Here is a 14,273-nt window from a genome sequence, read left to right as displayed (position 1 = left end):
CAGCTTCTCCTGGCATACAGTAAGCGCTGCCAGACCTCTCTCAGTGTAAGGACTTTGAAAACAGCAGTGGGGTTTTTCCCTGCTAAAAAAGTAGTCATACTAATGCAGTGTGCAGGGCAGAAGCAGTTATACCGGTATACTGTAAACATCCACTAGAAAATCTTTTTTATTTTCTGACCTACAGAACTGGTGCTCATTGGGAGATGCAGGAAGAGTAGCACGGCGTTTTGTGGCAGCAAATGATCAGAAGCAAGGACATACCACCGAGCCGTCCGGACTTTTTCTTAGATGTGCCTCAGCCCTGCACAAGACCAGGCTAACGGCTTCCCCTTCCCCGCAGGTCCCTGGAGAGCCCGCCCGGGCCACTGCAGCTCCAGCACGGCACGGCCACACGGGCCCCTTGGCTGCAGCAACTGTCGGCTCCAACTGCGCCGCCAGCCTGGACACAGGGACAGCTCTCCAACCGCTCTTACACTCTTGCCCAGATGTTGGCTCTGCCGATCCCGACCCAGCCCCTGGGCCCACGGCGCAGCCCGCCATCAGCCTGGTGCCCAGGGAGGTCCCTCTGCCTCAGGCACAGCCCTACTTGTCCCCCTCAAAGCCACTTCTGCTGGGGCACTGTACGATTTTGTTCTGTGCAAAGCCTGTCCCTGCTCCACATTGCTGCTCCTGCTCCAGCCAACAGCCCTAACAGCAGCTCTTTGGCCCAGCAAAGCTGATTTATTTTTTTTTTTCCCAGGTTACCTTTCAGAAGTCAGTAGCCACCTTGGAGATGCGGTGAGAAAAAAAAGCTAGCACAAAATCCATCTCATCATGGGCAAGATTCAGACTGCCTGCAGACGTTTTGCTGAACCCATCAGAGTCGCTGCCGTGCCGCCTGGGCTTAGGGACTGCTGGTGCACGGGGCTCGCGGCCGCTTGTACGGACACGTGAGAGTGCCAGGGCACGGGAACTGCCGTCACGAGCCTACCTCGGCTCCGGGGCATAACACCCAGCACGCCTCACAGAGGCTGGTGACTTCTTCTTTAAAGACACCCATCATGATACTGCAAAGCTATTCTGCACAAGGCAATTGTTAGGATGATCCTGTACCGAGTCAGTGAGTACATCTACGAGCACGGGATCTTCTAAGCCACTCCTGCTGCAGACAGGAAAATCACCCACGCAGTGCCTCTTCACACAGATTTTACTAGAGAAAGTCCAAACTGATCCTTATACTGTTAATAAGAAAAAGCTCTCAATTTCTGTTCTATAAAATCTGATGGAAGGTCGTTAGATGTTTTCATAGATGCAAAAATGACTCATGAAGTAGTAGGAAACACAGGATCACAGAGGAGATTATTCTCACAGGGGGGAGAGGTTAATGGAGAGCTCAGACACCAGGGCACCTAGTATTAGAATATTTATTAATAACTTGATGGAGAAAATGAGGAACGAGCTGGCAGACTGCAGGGAAAAGTAAGGTTGTTTCACTCAGGAGGCCACAGAGGAGAGTGAAAAAAAAATTTCGCAGTGATCATAGTGAAGGATTTAATATTGTTGAGGAATATAATGGAAACTGATAAATCCCACCTTTTGAACTACCAGATCACGTGGAGTTTTGAGGTTTTGTCCTTTTGGAAATTACTTCTGTTTTATTACATTAGTGAAGCACTCTACAGACATGGCTATATAACATCATTCAGGTTTAATAAAGTAATATATTACTATCTCCTGCTGCTTCCCACTGCCCACTGACCTGGCAGGCAGGATTGCCCAGGGCATCTTCAGGGACTGCTTCTGCTCCTGTGGTGAATTCATCAGAAGCAGATGTCTGGACACCTCTGGTAGCTTGGCTGCCTGTGCAGGGGCAACCATTCCTGCGAGACGGGTGCTGACAAGCAGCTGAGGGGAAGCAATACTTTCTTGCCAGAAATAGGATACCTGACCACACTCTAGGCAGCAAAGGCTACTCAGCAGTTCCACGGCAGGGAGGAGACTGCGGGACTGACAGCAGCAGGGACCCATCCGATCACACATCTGTTGTTCACTGCTGCACTGTGACTGCTCAGCTATTCCGAATCGCTGGTGTTTCAAACACACCCATTTGTGGGATGAAACAAATACAGGGTACAAAACAGAAAATTCCCTTTGTTTCTCAGATATTAGTGTATGCTAAAGACCTATATACTAATACAGGTCCCAAATATTATCTGAAAGGATAGAGGCACAAGTTGCATATTGAATGTTGGCTGCAACTCCTAATTTACCTGGATTCCTATAGCAGATGAGGCAGATCTGACACAGAACAAAACCACCTTATAAACAAACAACTAATGACAAAGTAACACCTTCCAGAAGCTGCATTCCCCATCCAGCCTTAACAAGAAATGAAGGTTCTGAGCTGGTACTCTACGATACTTCAATATCTTTCCTAAAACACTGGCTTTAGTCCATCCCAAAACAGTCTCATGTTTCGGCAAGAAGTCACTGAAATGGAGTTTGGACTATTGTGTATTTATTTTTTATGATGAATTTTCATTTAAAGCTTCTAAAACCTCTCTATTCATATAAGATTTGTCAAGGGAATACTCCTAAAAGTTGAAATTTAGGAGTTCGTGCTTTGAGTATTAGAGCTCTAGAGAGTAATCCATGGTATTTTGTGGGTAATTTTTTATAAGTGATTACGCAACTGAGCTCAGATGTTGAAATGAAGATTAAATGCTTACAGGATTTCAACTAAGATCCTCGCTCCGAAAGTTAATATTCTACAAGACTACGCAGACAATAAGGAGGGTAAGAATCTGTCTTCTGAAGAAAGCGTTGAGTTTAAAATACTTGCTTTTGAAAGGGTCTATATTCTCTTTGCCATTGTGACTTCCAAATTACGATCTATAGATCAATCTGAGAATCCACAGACATTTTTAAGGGAGCTTTAGACGGTAACTGTAAAAGTGGTTTATTCCTAGCAGTAAATTTGCCCTACCAAGCCTGCTATTGTATTTTTTAGGATTTCACAGATCAAGAAAGGTCGAAAATCACTGGTTCAGTGAAGGAAAATTAAATAAATAGAACAAATAAAAAACCAGAAAGAAATCTAAGTTCCATGCGTTATTTCTCAAAAAAAAAAACCAGTATTCAACCTGCCCTGCATTCTGCCAAAAGCATGTTTTAGGAGCAGGTTTTGTAAATAACTACTAAAATAATTAGTTGGCCTTCACTTCTTTTAAGACAAATGACATTGGAGAAGTGTTATTAATGTTAAGGCATCAATGCCCCCCGCCTTAAAAATCAGGGGACCGTTTTCAGCAAAGTTGCTTCTGTATGTTTGCATCTCCAGCTGCCTCAGCTCTGTTTGTTCCTCCTCATTGTTCTTCCCAAAAATATTTTAGTGACAGTTCAAAACAAACACATGACAAAAGTCTGAGGAAAAAGAAATTCACAATTTCAGGTGAAAATCATTAAACTACACACTATGGCAACAGTAATTTTAAGACTTATTAAAGCGTGGGGCAGAAGCAACAAAATCATTTATGCTTCTAATTAATACTAACCTATTGCTTTTACATTTTCGAATCAGAGGCTGCTCACATCAGCCCATGGTGTAGGAATTACTAGGACGAAACTACTCGAGCTTTTTGAGGAATGGGATTCCTCAACTCAACACTAGAGACAGCCAGAACTGGCTTAAGAACATCAGAAACCAAAGATGGAACGGAAGTTACCTGGCCCGGGCGGTGGCACAGCGTCTCAGCACAGTCCCTCCCAGATTCATTTAATGATGTTAAAATCTGCGGTACTAAAACCAGTTACGCCTTCTGAGCAAGGCAGTGCTTTTTGAGACACTTCTTTGTACCACGCCCCACTTCAGACCACTCCAGTACTTCCTCATCGGTTCCTTCTTTCCCCTCCTTTATTCCTCCCATTGCTTTCCAGCATATTCTGGAACACGTGGCAACAGCAGACCCAGCTTAAGAAGTCACCACCTCTTCAGTGTCCCCCACTGTCTCGCAGAGGTTGTCTCCGCTGGTGCCACATCAGCCTGACAATGTCTGCGGCCGTGCTCTTAACCAGCTCTACGAAACGATCCAGCTCAACTCCCTCTTCCCTGCCCGCCGCGTCTGGTGAGCACGGTCCTTCTCACAGACCCACCCAAGGATGGGGCACAGCAAACGGCGGTGGCAACGCTCGTGACAGCCTTCAGCGGAAGGTGCAGGGACGAGTGGCTTCTGAGGTGATGGCACCTGCCCAGTGACAGGATAAAGATGTGGCAGCAGCTCAAAAGCCACTCCTGGCTGGCAAACCAGTCTACACGCTGGCTGTCGGTCTCAACTCCTGCTCGACAGGCTGAGCCTAGGAAAGACAGACAGGCAAGGCAGAGGGACCAGCAAGCAGATTTTGCCAGCTGGGCTGGGGCAGCGGACCGGGAGGAGCAGCAGGTCTTGCAGAGTAGCGTGACGCTGGGGCTGGGAGGCACACAGGGAGGGAGCACGGCCAGCACGCAGTCGGTGCCAGAAATCCGTCAGCGAGAACAGCGCTGCATTGTGTCATTCCTGTCACCACTACCATCCAACTTCACATTTACACCTTTGTCTGTTTGTTAGTTTTAAAGGAGCCCTTCAGACATCTCCTGCTTCATCAAAATCCGTACATCTCTTCTTACTGGGGTACCTAGCCCCTGCTCACAGGATTTCTGGTGCAGAGTTATGTCCGTGTTCCAGTGTGGTAAGCTAACAACCGCTGCAGCTCCTGAGAAGTCTTTGTCAACTGCCCACATAATTTTGGTCATCCATCTCCTCGTTACTCCTCACGTCACAACCTATCGGCTTCACCCACAGGACAAAAATAAACATTTCAAACAGTTGTGGCAACTGAGAGCAAAAGTCATTGGAAATGTGGCGTGAAGTGACTAAGGGGAAGAGGAAATACAAACCAAGAGCTATCTTTTCACTCCACTGCGTTAAAGGACACAAAGAAATAAAGAAATACAAAAAAACCCAAAGAAACATTTCAAAGTTTGAATTTTCAAGTTTTCAGAAATGAGAACAGAACATCCTTTCAATCAAACGCAGATGCCCTCTCTGTTCTGGAACATTCTCTAGGAAAAGGAAAGCATTTCAGTGAACCGCTACTTTTTCAGGTAAACCAAGGTTTACTCGCACTTTTACTGCAGTTGCTGTGTTGCTCACCTCGGTGCCAGAACCACCCTTCTGCAAGGGAACCAGGCTGCAGCCCCAGTGCCAGGCAGCACCTCCGTGGCCAAGGCCGGAACAGAACCGCCGCCCTGCTCAGAGTGAGCTTCCCGGCTGCCAGAGCAGCTCTTCGCCAGTTATCCTGCCTTCCACGCCTTCCACCTACAACAAAACAGAGTGAGAACAGACGTCACCTCCGACACTTCGCGTGGTTTCACCGTGCGGTCGGTTAAGCAGGCGGGCTGCAGGGAGCACTGACTTCAGGAACACGGGAGTGCTCCGCAGCAGCCCGTAGCCCGCAGGGCCCCGCTCGCTGCCGTGCTGGGAAGCACAGCGTGGCAGCTCCACAACTGCAAGGCAACAGATGTTTAGCAAGAGCTGCTTTACTCACTAAACACCCAAAAGTAAACCTTCAGTTTGTACATCAAATAGCCATTAAATATCCAAGATGAAAATCTCTAAACAAGTAGAATAAGGCAATACTATTCCAAGACGAATAAAACAATGTTTGAAAATATCCATGTCCTGCAAAGTATAATCTTCTTCTGTAAGACAGACTTTAGAACTCAAGCACAATACATTTATGATTGGTTTGTTGTAGAAAAACTATTTCTAGAAGATAATAAAATTATCACAAACAAAATAATTTGTTTGTTTGATCTAAAATGTCCCTGAATGCTCCACTGGTTTTCTTCTTGAGCACTTTCAGCATCTTTAATTATCCCAACAGTCAGGTTATTGTTTTCTAATGGTGCATTGTCTTAACACATTATGTTTTGAAATCAAGTAAAAAGCATTTGACAATTACATGTCAGCAGGAACATTAAACTCTTGCCATGTAGTTTAAAATTATGTGCTTCAATGCCAGCTAAAGACATTCCAAATTTATAAATTGGATCTGAGAACTTCGAAATGAAAACCGTAATAAAGATTTGCCACTGGCAGACAGAGAGGAGACTCCAGAGCACTTCCTAGCTCCACTCACACAATGAGGATCACAGAATCACAGAACGGTTGAGGGTGGAAGGCACCTCTGGAGATCATCTACTCCATGGCTCTGCTCAAAGCAGGGTCAGCTAGAGCAGGTTGCTCAGGACCATATCCAGTCGGGTTTTGTGTATCTCCAGGAATGGAGACTGCACAATCTCTCTGGGCAACCTGTGCCAGCGTTGGAGTACTCTTACAGGAGAAAGTATTTTATTATGTTCAGACAGAACCTTCCGTGCTTCAGCTTGTGCCCACTGCCTTCTGTTGCGTCACTGGGCTCTACTCAGCATAGTCTGGTTCCGTATCCTTTCTCCATCCCATCAGATACTTACACACATTAGCAACATCTACCTGAGCCTTCTCCTCTCCAGCTTGAGTAGTCCCAGCTTTCTCAGTCTCTCCTTGTATGACAGCAGCTCTAGTCCCTTAAACATTTTTTTGGCCCTGTGGTGGACTTCGTCCAGTATATGTCTCTCTTGTACTGGGAACCCAGAACTGTACACAGCACTCCAAATGTGTTGCACCAATGCTAAGTAGAGGAGAAAGATCACCTTCCTCAACCTGCTGGCAATGTTCTGCCTAAAGCAGCCCAGCAGGTGGTTGGGTTTCTTTGCCAAGAGCACTCATTGCCAGCTCATGGTCATCTTGTTGTCCATCGGGACTCCTGAGTCTTTCCCTGCAGAGCTGCTTTCCAGCTGGGTGGCCCCTTGCATGCAGTGGTGCACGGCATCATTTCTCCACAAATGCAGGACTGCATTTCCATTTGTTGAACTTCTTGAGATTCCTGTCCGCCCATTTCTCCAGCCTGTTGAGGTACCTCTGTACAGCAGCACAACTGTCTGGTGGGCCAACAACTCCTTCCAGTTTTGTACCATTTGAGGATGCATCTGTCCTGCCCAGGGAGGTTGTGGAGTCTCCTTCTCTGGAGATATTCAAGACCCGCCTGGACAAGGTCCTGTGCAGCCTACTGTAGGTGACCCTGCTTCGGCAGGGGGGTTGGACTAGATGACCCACAGAGGTCCCTTCCAACCCCTACTATTCTGTGATTCTGTGAACGTCAAACTTGCTGAGGGTGCACTCTCTCCCATCACCCACATAATTAACAAAGACATTAAACAGTATCAGCTCCAGCATTGAACCCTGGGGCACAGCACTAGCAACTTGCCTTCAACTGGACCTTGTGCCATTCCCTGTAACCCTTTCAGCCTGGCATTTCAGCCAGTTTTCAGTCCACCTCACTGTCCATTTATCAAGTCCATATTTCATCAGTTTGCCTATGAGGGTCTTCTGGGACAGAGAGTTGAAAGTTATTGAATGTTATTTTCTTCATCTCCGTTCAAGCTCTCCTCTCTCTTCTTTCTATCACACTCCTCTACTCCTTCCTCCTCCTACTCCTCCGCAATCCAAGACTACAGCCAAAAGATCCTCAGCATCCTCTGCCCTAGATTACCCCAGTATTTCCAGTCCTTCAGCTACCAGAATGGAGTTCAGTCATGCCCCCATGATTTCTACTAAAAGAAGCCTGAAATGTAACTGGAAAAAGCAGTATTAATTCAGAAACCAAAACATGCCAAATCAGTAAACCAAGTACCCACATCAAGTTCTAGTCACCTTTCCATTGGGACAGAAGGCCCAAATGACGGCATTTCAACGCAATATATATGACACCAGGCTCTGCTCTGAAAACCTGTGGCATCACAGCTGTTCTCCAACAGCAGGGAAGGCAGCAGGCTGGACGAGCATGGTCCTGGGGAATGGAAGATAACCATCAGCAGGCTGAGTTCTAGCAATGGAGCCAAATACATTCTGTAGTGTGTTACAGATCAGAGTAGTCTGACATCCTTGGGAATAAATCTAAGACACTAAGATGGGATTCATTCCCAAACATGGCTGTAGGAATTTATTCCCGTGGGGGATAGCTATTCCCACATCCCACTGAGACTTGCATGCAGAACCAGACCCTCCGAATGGCCTTCAGGCAGATCCTGACCTCCCCTAGAACACAACGGGACAGCTCTCCCACGTGAGAGGAGATGAACGCTACCGTGTAAGTCATTGCAAGCAATCTCGCAACACACGCGTGTGATCACAACGAAAGACTCAGGCTTTGTGTTTCTCCATAATCCTTCCAACAGCTACGAATTTCTCTACTCCTTTTGCCAAGGGACTCACAGCGTAGCGTCCGTTCCCTGGAAAGCCGCTCCCAGGGACCACCCGATCCCTGGCCAGCCCACGTGCTGCTCTCTGCTGCTGCCGCGGCCTCACCCTGCTGTCTTCGTGCTGTGAAAACACGCCCTTGGATTTGAGTTCACTGATTATCACTGTATTTAAGAGAGTGCTGACCTGAGGATCCTAAATGAAGATGTTTTAGCAGTAAGTAGAGCAAGTAACATTTATATTATTTAATGCATATTTTTAATGTCTTCCAAGGACAGAGTATCACATTTTCTCTATTCTAGGATTTATGATTTTCAGAGAACGATTGTTATTGTCTCAGCCTAACCAAGCCTCATCTTCCAAAGCAATATTGCTTAGCAGATGGCATGAAGCCCCGTTTGACATCCTAATCTGAATCAAAGACATTAACTCCTGCACACACAACAGTAACTTCTGGTGTTATAGATGTACTGAAAAATCCTGCTTTCCCCCCAAAGCATTGATAGCCATAAGCCAACCATGCACATTTCATCAACGAAATGCTACTTGTAAAACTACTATGGGGGGAAAATGAGTTTTAGGAGTCTGTCAAATGTATCTGTATTGCCTTTTTAAATTTAAAGTAAGTATGAGAATTTGGACTTACAACATTTTAATTTCTTAGTCCTGTAGAAACTAGGGTAAGTCACTCCCTTTGTACTCAGCTGGGAGCCAGATTCAGATTCTCTCACTTAAATGAAATGGGAGATATTGATCAATTTTAAATGTTGCGTTGACATTCAACTCTTTCAGACCATCTTTAAGAAATGAGTGTCCATAACGGAAGTAGAGAAATTCATGCAGAAAATAAGTACACTGCCACTAACAGGCCTGTCTCACAGGCATTCATCTGATGGGGTTTTTCTGGCATAAAATTACAGTGGAATTGAATGCTAAAATATATTTCTGGTTTCCCCATACAATTTATAGCATACAATGATAGGACTCTCAAACACGAATCTACATTTTTCAGTGGAAAGAGATTATGGGTACCCTGCTTTTAGTTTTGTCATAGGATAATGGATGTGTCAGCAACACTTCTGTACCAACTTGCAGAGCAGCACTACGGATTTTACCGCAGCCTCACCTTAGAACAGCTGCCAGCCTGTGCTCAATGTTCTGAGCCATTCTGCAGCAAACTTAAAGTGCCTTTTCTCACTAAGCCTTTCTAGTGACACAGATGGATCATGTTACTTTGCCTGCAATAAAATCACAAGTTTGGAGGGAATGTTGGTTTTGCTAAGCAGTAAAATCTGAGTAATTTAGAAGCTGTCATTTGGAGGCTTTCTTAGTATCTTTTTATATTCTATATTGTATCTAGACTATACCATTAACTGTATATAACTATTTATAAAATATAATAATACACATTATATCTACAGCGTTGCATGGCATGCATAGTGATGAAAAATCCATATACTAAACTAAAAAGTAAAATTACCAGAGAACAGATAATTAAGATAACATCAGTAATATGTGAATAGTTTCAGACATTCCGCTAGTCAGTTCGGAATTCAGTAAAACACCTCAGCCGTTCATCAAGTCATCATACAAAAACTCAGACTTGAAATGTTTTTATAACTGATATTCATCAGATTTCTTTATGCTTCCTACAGAATGCTATGACAATAACTTCTGAGATAGTATTTTGAGAGCGTGATATAAATAAATGCTAAATGCTCCTATGAATATGAGTATCTAACAACATACAGATGGTAACAAAAGTCCACAGATAGCTAGCTGTCACATGAATTCCATTTCAGCATCACAGCTCCAGCTTCCTTTTTTCTACACTCCTACAATTTCCCCGCTTAGGGCAGCACTGGTTTCATTACTGAAACCCTCTCAGTTGCAAGGGAAACAGCTTAGCTCAAATCTTCTTCATCTTGCTGGTGTCAGAGCAGAATAGGTTTCTTTCATTCTTTTCTAAAACTTTCATGAATTGTGTATAACTTTGCCAGAACAGCTGCATTTCACCTGTGTTTTCCTCTCTTGGTGTCAAAGTACTCTGGAGTCTCTCAGGAAACTTAATGCCAACACAGCTTTCAGTAACTCTAGTAAATTCTTCTTTTCCTCTTTTTTTATTCAATAGCACAAAAGAACTGTAGAGAAAAAAAGGCAATTTAATTAGCTCTGAGTTCTGTTTGTGAGGAATAAAGAGCAGCTGTACTCTGAAGAGTACCTCTGTGAAACGGTGCTTCACAGTCCCACGTTACAGCCCCGCGGTGATTTCAGCCCTGAAAAGCGAGCGCAGGTCCCGCTCCCTCTCGCTTTCACGCCGTTACTGGCGTGGCCGGGGGTACCGACTGCCATTAAGGCTTGTTCACTCTCTCATCCATGAGGCTGAACGTGCATCTCGGCTGCACCGGGTCCCCCACGCCCGGGCAAACAAGCAGGAGACAGATGGGTTGGTGGGCTACGGAAACAGGCCTGGGTCGGAGTGCCAATATTCTCCCCCCAAATCAACTGAACTTTTCCATTCGTGCAGCAGGAACCAGTTTTCCCGGGTAAAAGCACTCTGCCCCAGCCATGGTGGGTAAGGGCCATCCCCACCAGCACAAACTTCCCTTCCATGCTGAGTAAAATACTGAGTGTAAAATGCCAGTCCCATTCAATTTGCTGTTACATCTCGAAAAAGGGCAAATAATTAACAATATTGCTTTTGCTTTTCGCACCCCTCCCTGCAGTGAAATACAAAGGTGTTCAGACGATAGCTCCCTTTGTACTCGCTTTTGCTTAGTTTGAGATACGTGTGTGACCTGAAAAAAGAGCTAGTAGGGACAAAGAGTTTGAAAACAGAAGATCTAGGGGTTTTTTAGATGGTGAGAGTTGCACTGCTTTCCCACCATAACTTTTCTGATCAGAAATCTCATTTTAAAATTCCTGAATACCAGCTGTTTTCTGCTTCATCTCATAAAGTAATGGTTTTGTTTTAGTTTCTGGTTTCCTGTGGCACAAAAGAACATTCTCATTTGACTAATAAAAAAAATTACTGTTTTTATCTAGACAGATATTTAAGACTTCATCCCCTATGAAAGCAAGTGGTGAGAACTAATACAGGAGGAACCATGGTTGTCTCCTATGCATGGTAAACTGAGCAGGCAGTATGAAGGAAGCAGAGAGAAATAAAAAGAAATAACCTATGAAGAGAAAAGATTCTTATTTCCTCAAATTTTTACTCTGCCACTCTGGCAAAAATAAGAAGGAAAACAATACTTCCTAGGGTTTTTCACATATACCCTGACCACAGGTAGCCTTACTGAGAAAGACAGTATTTTCTTAGGAGCAGAAGGTTACAAACTGATTCCTAGTAAAAATCTGAGTATGCAGGAAGAGATGAGGAACTGCTCTTTGGGATTTAGGAGCCCTCTTTAATTCATTTTTTTGTTTGCACTACTGAAAATATTTGCAATAAAACCTCAAGGTTGCTATCTGTTTTCTTACACAGGAATATGCAATCAGCTGTTTTAAAGAAGAGTTTTCTGACATTCTTTGAGGATTGTTGGCATAACGTGTAGCTACAATGCACAACGAACACTCACTCAGCAAGCAACTGCATTGTTTTCTCTCCTCCCTGCTTTCTACGAAAGATCGATGGTGTGACAGCAGGTGAGTATTTAGGGGAAAAAGGGATCATACGCTCCCCAAACGGCACTCAAATCCACTTCTTTTAAAATATTCTAGGTGAAAAGGCAGCTGTTTCAGCAACCCACTCCTATTCACTTAGCTTCGTAGGTCCTGAGTCTTTTCTCTCCGCTTTTTGCACGGCTGGTACAGCTCCCTCCAGTCCTCGCCATTCCGGTGGCTGTTCCGTGCAGCTTCCAGCAGCTTCTGTCTGGGAATCTGCTCGCACAGGGCTCGCTCAAACGAGGTCAGACGCAACAGCCGCACTGTGCCATGGTGAGGGCTGCCAACAACACGCTGCAAAGCCTAAAGCTCCTATTGAAAATATTCCATCTGAAGCTACTAACGCTGAAAGCATGTTAAATAGCTAAGAGATTCACGCAGTAAATTAGCTGCTTTGTGTCTGATGGAACTATTCATGTGTGTACGTGTTATTAAGATAATAGCCTTAATTGCTTTTCATCATTTGTACAATTTTACTATTTGCACTAAATTCAGCTGTGAAAACGAAAGGAGATTATTCACGTTCAAGTTCTGGCTGTAATGCATTAGCACAAGGCTGAAATGTTTACATTGCAATCACAGCAGAGAACTTGTACCGAATAAAAAGACTCCTAAGAGATTTATGAATATATTTCTATTAGAACTTCCAGTTTGGATCCTGAACTAGAACATAAACTTCCTTCCATCACAGTCAAAGCAAAGGAACAAAAAACCACATATACACCATATATTTTCTGGATTTTTTTAAAAAAGAGACCTGAGTAAAAGCAGAACTCTTTCCTTCTCTTAACATTCAGAAATGCAGTAAGACCAAGCCCTGATTTTGAGCGCATCACTGCACACGAGGCAAGTGCACTGCCATCGATCTTCTGGTCGACTTTCTCCACATTACAAAAATCACTGTGAGGCTAATTTTGGCGTATTTTTGATGGAACTGACAATACGTTGGCAAAGTGACACAGAGCTCTAGAACGAGCGGCAGTGACAAACCCAACAGCCTTCAGCAGCAGCTTTGCCCCACACAGGCAGACGCAGTTCTCACACCTCACATCTCCATTGGCGCAGTGCACTAATAAAAACTTAGTTCTCCTTTAATTTAGCATAAATAGAATTCCCATATTTCAAAGTATTTCATACTGCTTAGCGGCAGATGTAACAGGGTTCTTCCTCTCCCTTTTGATTCGTGAGCTGCTGACGGAGTCCTGCAGGTCTCCTGTGACACCCGCTCTCATGAAGTCAGCCAGCCGCAGACTCCGGCAGTGGAGGAATCCACCTTCCTACGAGCTGCTCTAGGACATTTACAGGAAATGGTTAATAAACCAATGAGCCCTTCTCACTAAAAGACCATTAAAATAGGGTCAAGAGCTTGTTGCTCAGATGCCTAAGCAGCTCTTGATGCAAATAAGGCAGAAATTTAAAGGAAGCTTTGTTCAAAAGGATAAGATCAACCCATTAGATTGATCTAACCTAACAAGCAGATTTATAAAACAATTTCACCATTGGCAAGTCAAAGGCAGAGAGTTAGATGGCTTTTGAATCCCAGTTTTTGTTCTTTCCAAGAAGAAACTTCTGTATTTCAGAAAGTCTTAGGGCTTTATTGGACAGTTGCTATACATCAGCCCATCATAATTTCATCACAGTTCACTTCTTCATGAATTCCAGATTTCATTTTATCACTTTTCAGACAATCAAATAGTTAATTAGAATTTCACTCCTGATATGAGTTGTTATGATTGACAGGTCTTATTTATATTGAAAATACTGCATCAAGAGTTGCAAATGTCAAAAAAACCCACAAGCATTTATGATGAGTGTAGCTATATGGCATCTTTTCAACACAATATCTGAATTCTTTCATTAAAGAAGTCATAGGATGAGAAATGGTACAAATGTGGTCAACAAAGAGCCGCACATACTTTTTTCTATTTGGTTAACAAGATGAGACTAGACTCATTGCTTCGTAGTACTGCTCATTCGTGCCTTTTTTTCTTTTTTGTAAGAACCAATAAAATGGCAAAAATAAGGACTGGGAAATGCACCTGGAAAACCGCGTATGCAGAGAACTGCCGAAGAACTTCGAGACAAGTTTCCCTTCGGCTTCTCGCCTTCCCCCAGCATGCAGCAGTGTTTTGGTGAACACCTGGCACAGCTCCCAGGTTAGGATTTCACTTCGGGTTTGCCCGCTGCGCAGCTTTGCCCATGTTTGCCTACACATCCATTGCAGGCCTGGGCAATGGGGCCATCACCGCGCTCTCCCTGCCCTAGAGCGCAGCACGAGGAAGGTTACGGGAA

The 14,273-nt window shown here is 44.3% G+C and overlaps 1 protein-coding gene across 3 annotated transcripts in view; it reads right to left on the bottom strand.

The window, feature by feature from the left end:
• SHISAL1 (shisa like 1) overlaps positions 1 to 14,273 on the bottom strand; it is a 304,717-nt gene that overhangs the window by 241,202 nt on the left and 49,242 nt on the right. For all 3 annotated transcript variants that reach the window (XM_075443083.1, XM_075443075.1, XM_075443134.1), the window contains exon 2: positions 5,169 to 5,333. The gene's annotated coding sequence lies outside the window, so the exon portion shown is untranslated. The remainder of the gene's footprint in view (positions 1 to 5,168; positions 5,334 to 14,273) is intronic.

This window comes from Opisthocomus hoazin, chromosome 1 (assembly GCF_030867145.1).
Source record: "Opisthocomus hoazin isolate bOpiHoa1 chromosome 1, bOpiHoa1.hap1, whole genome shotgun sequence".
Lineage (NCBI taxonomy): Eukaryota > Metazoa > Chordata > Aves > Opisthocomiformes > Opisthocomidae > Opisthocomus > Opisthocomus hoazin.
This window is presented reverse-complemented; position numbering and strand designations above follow the sequence as displayed.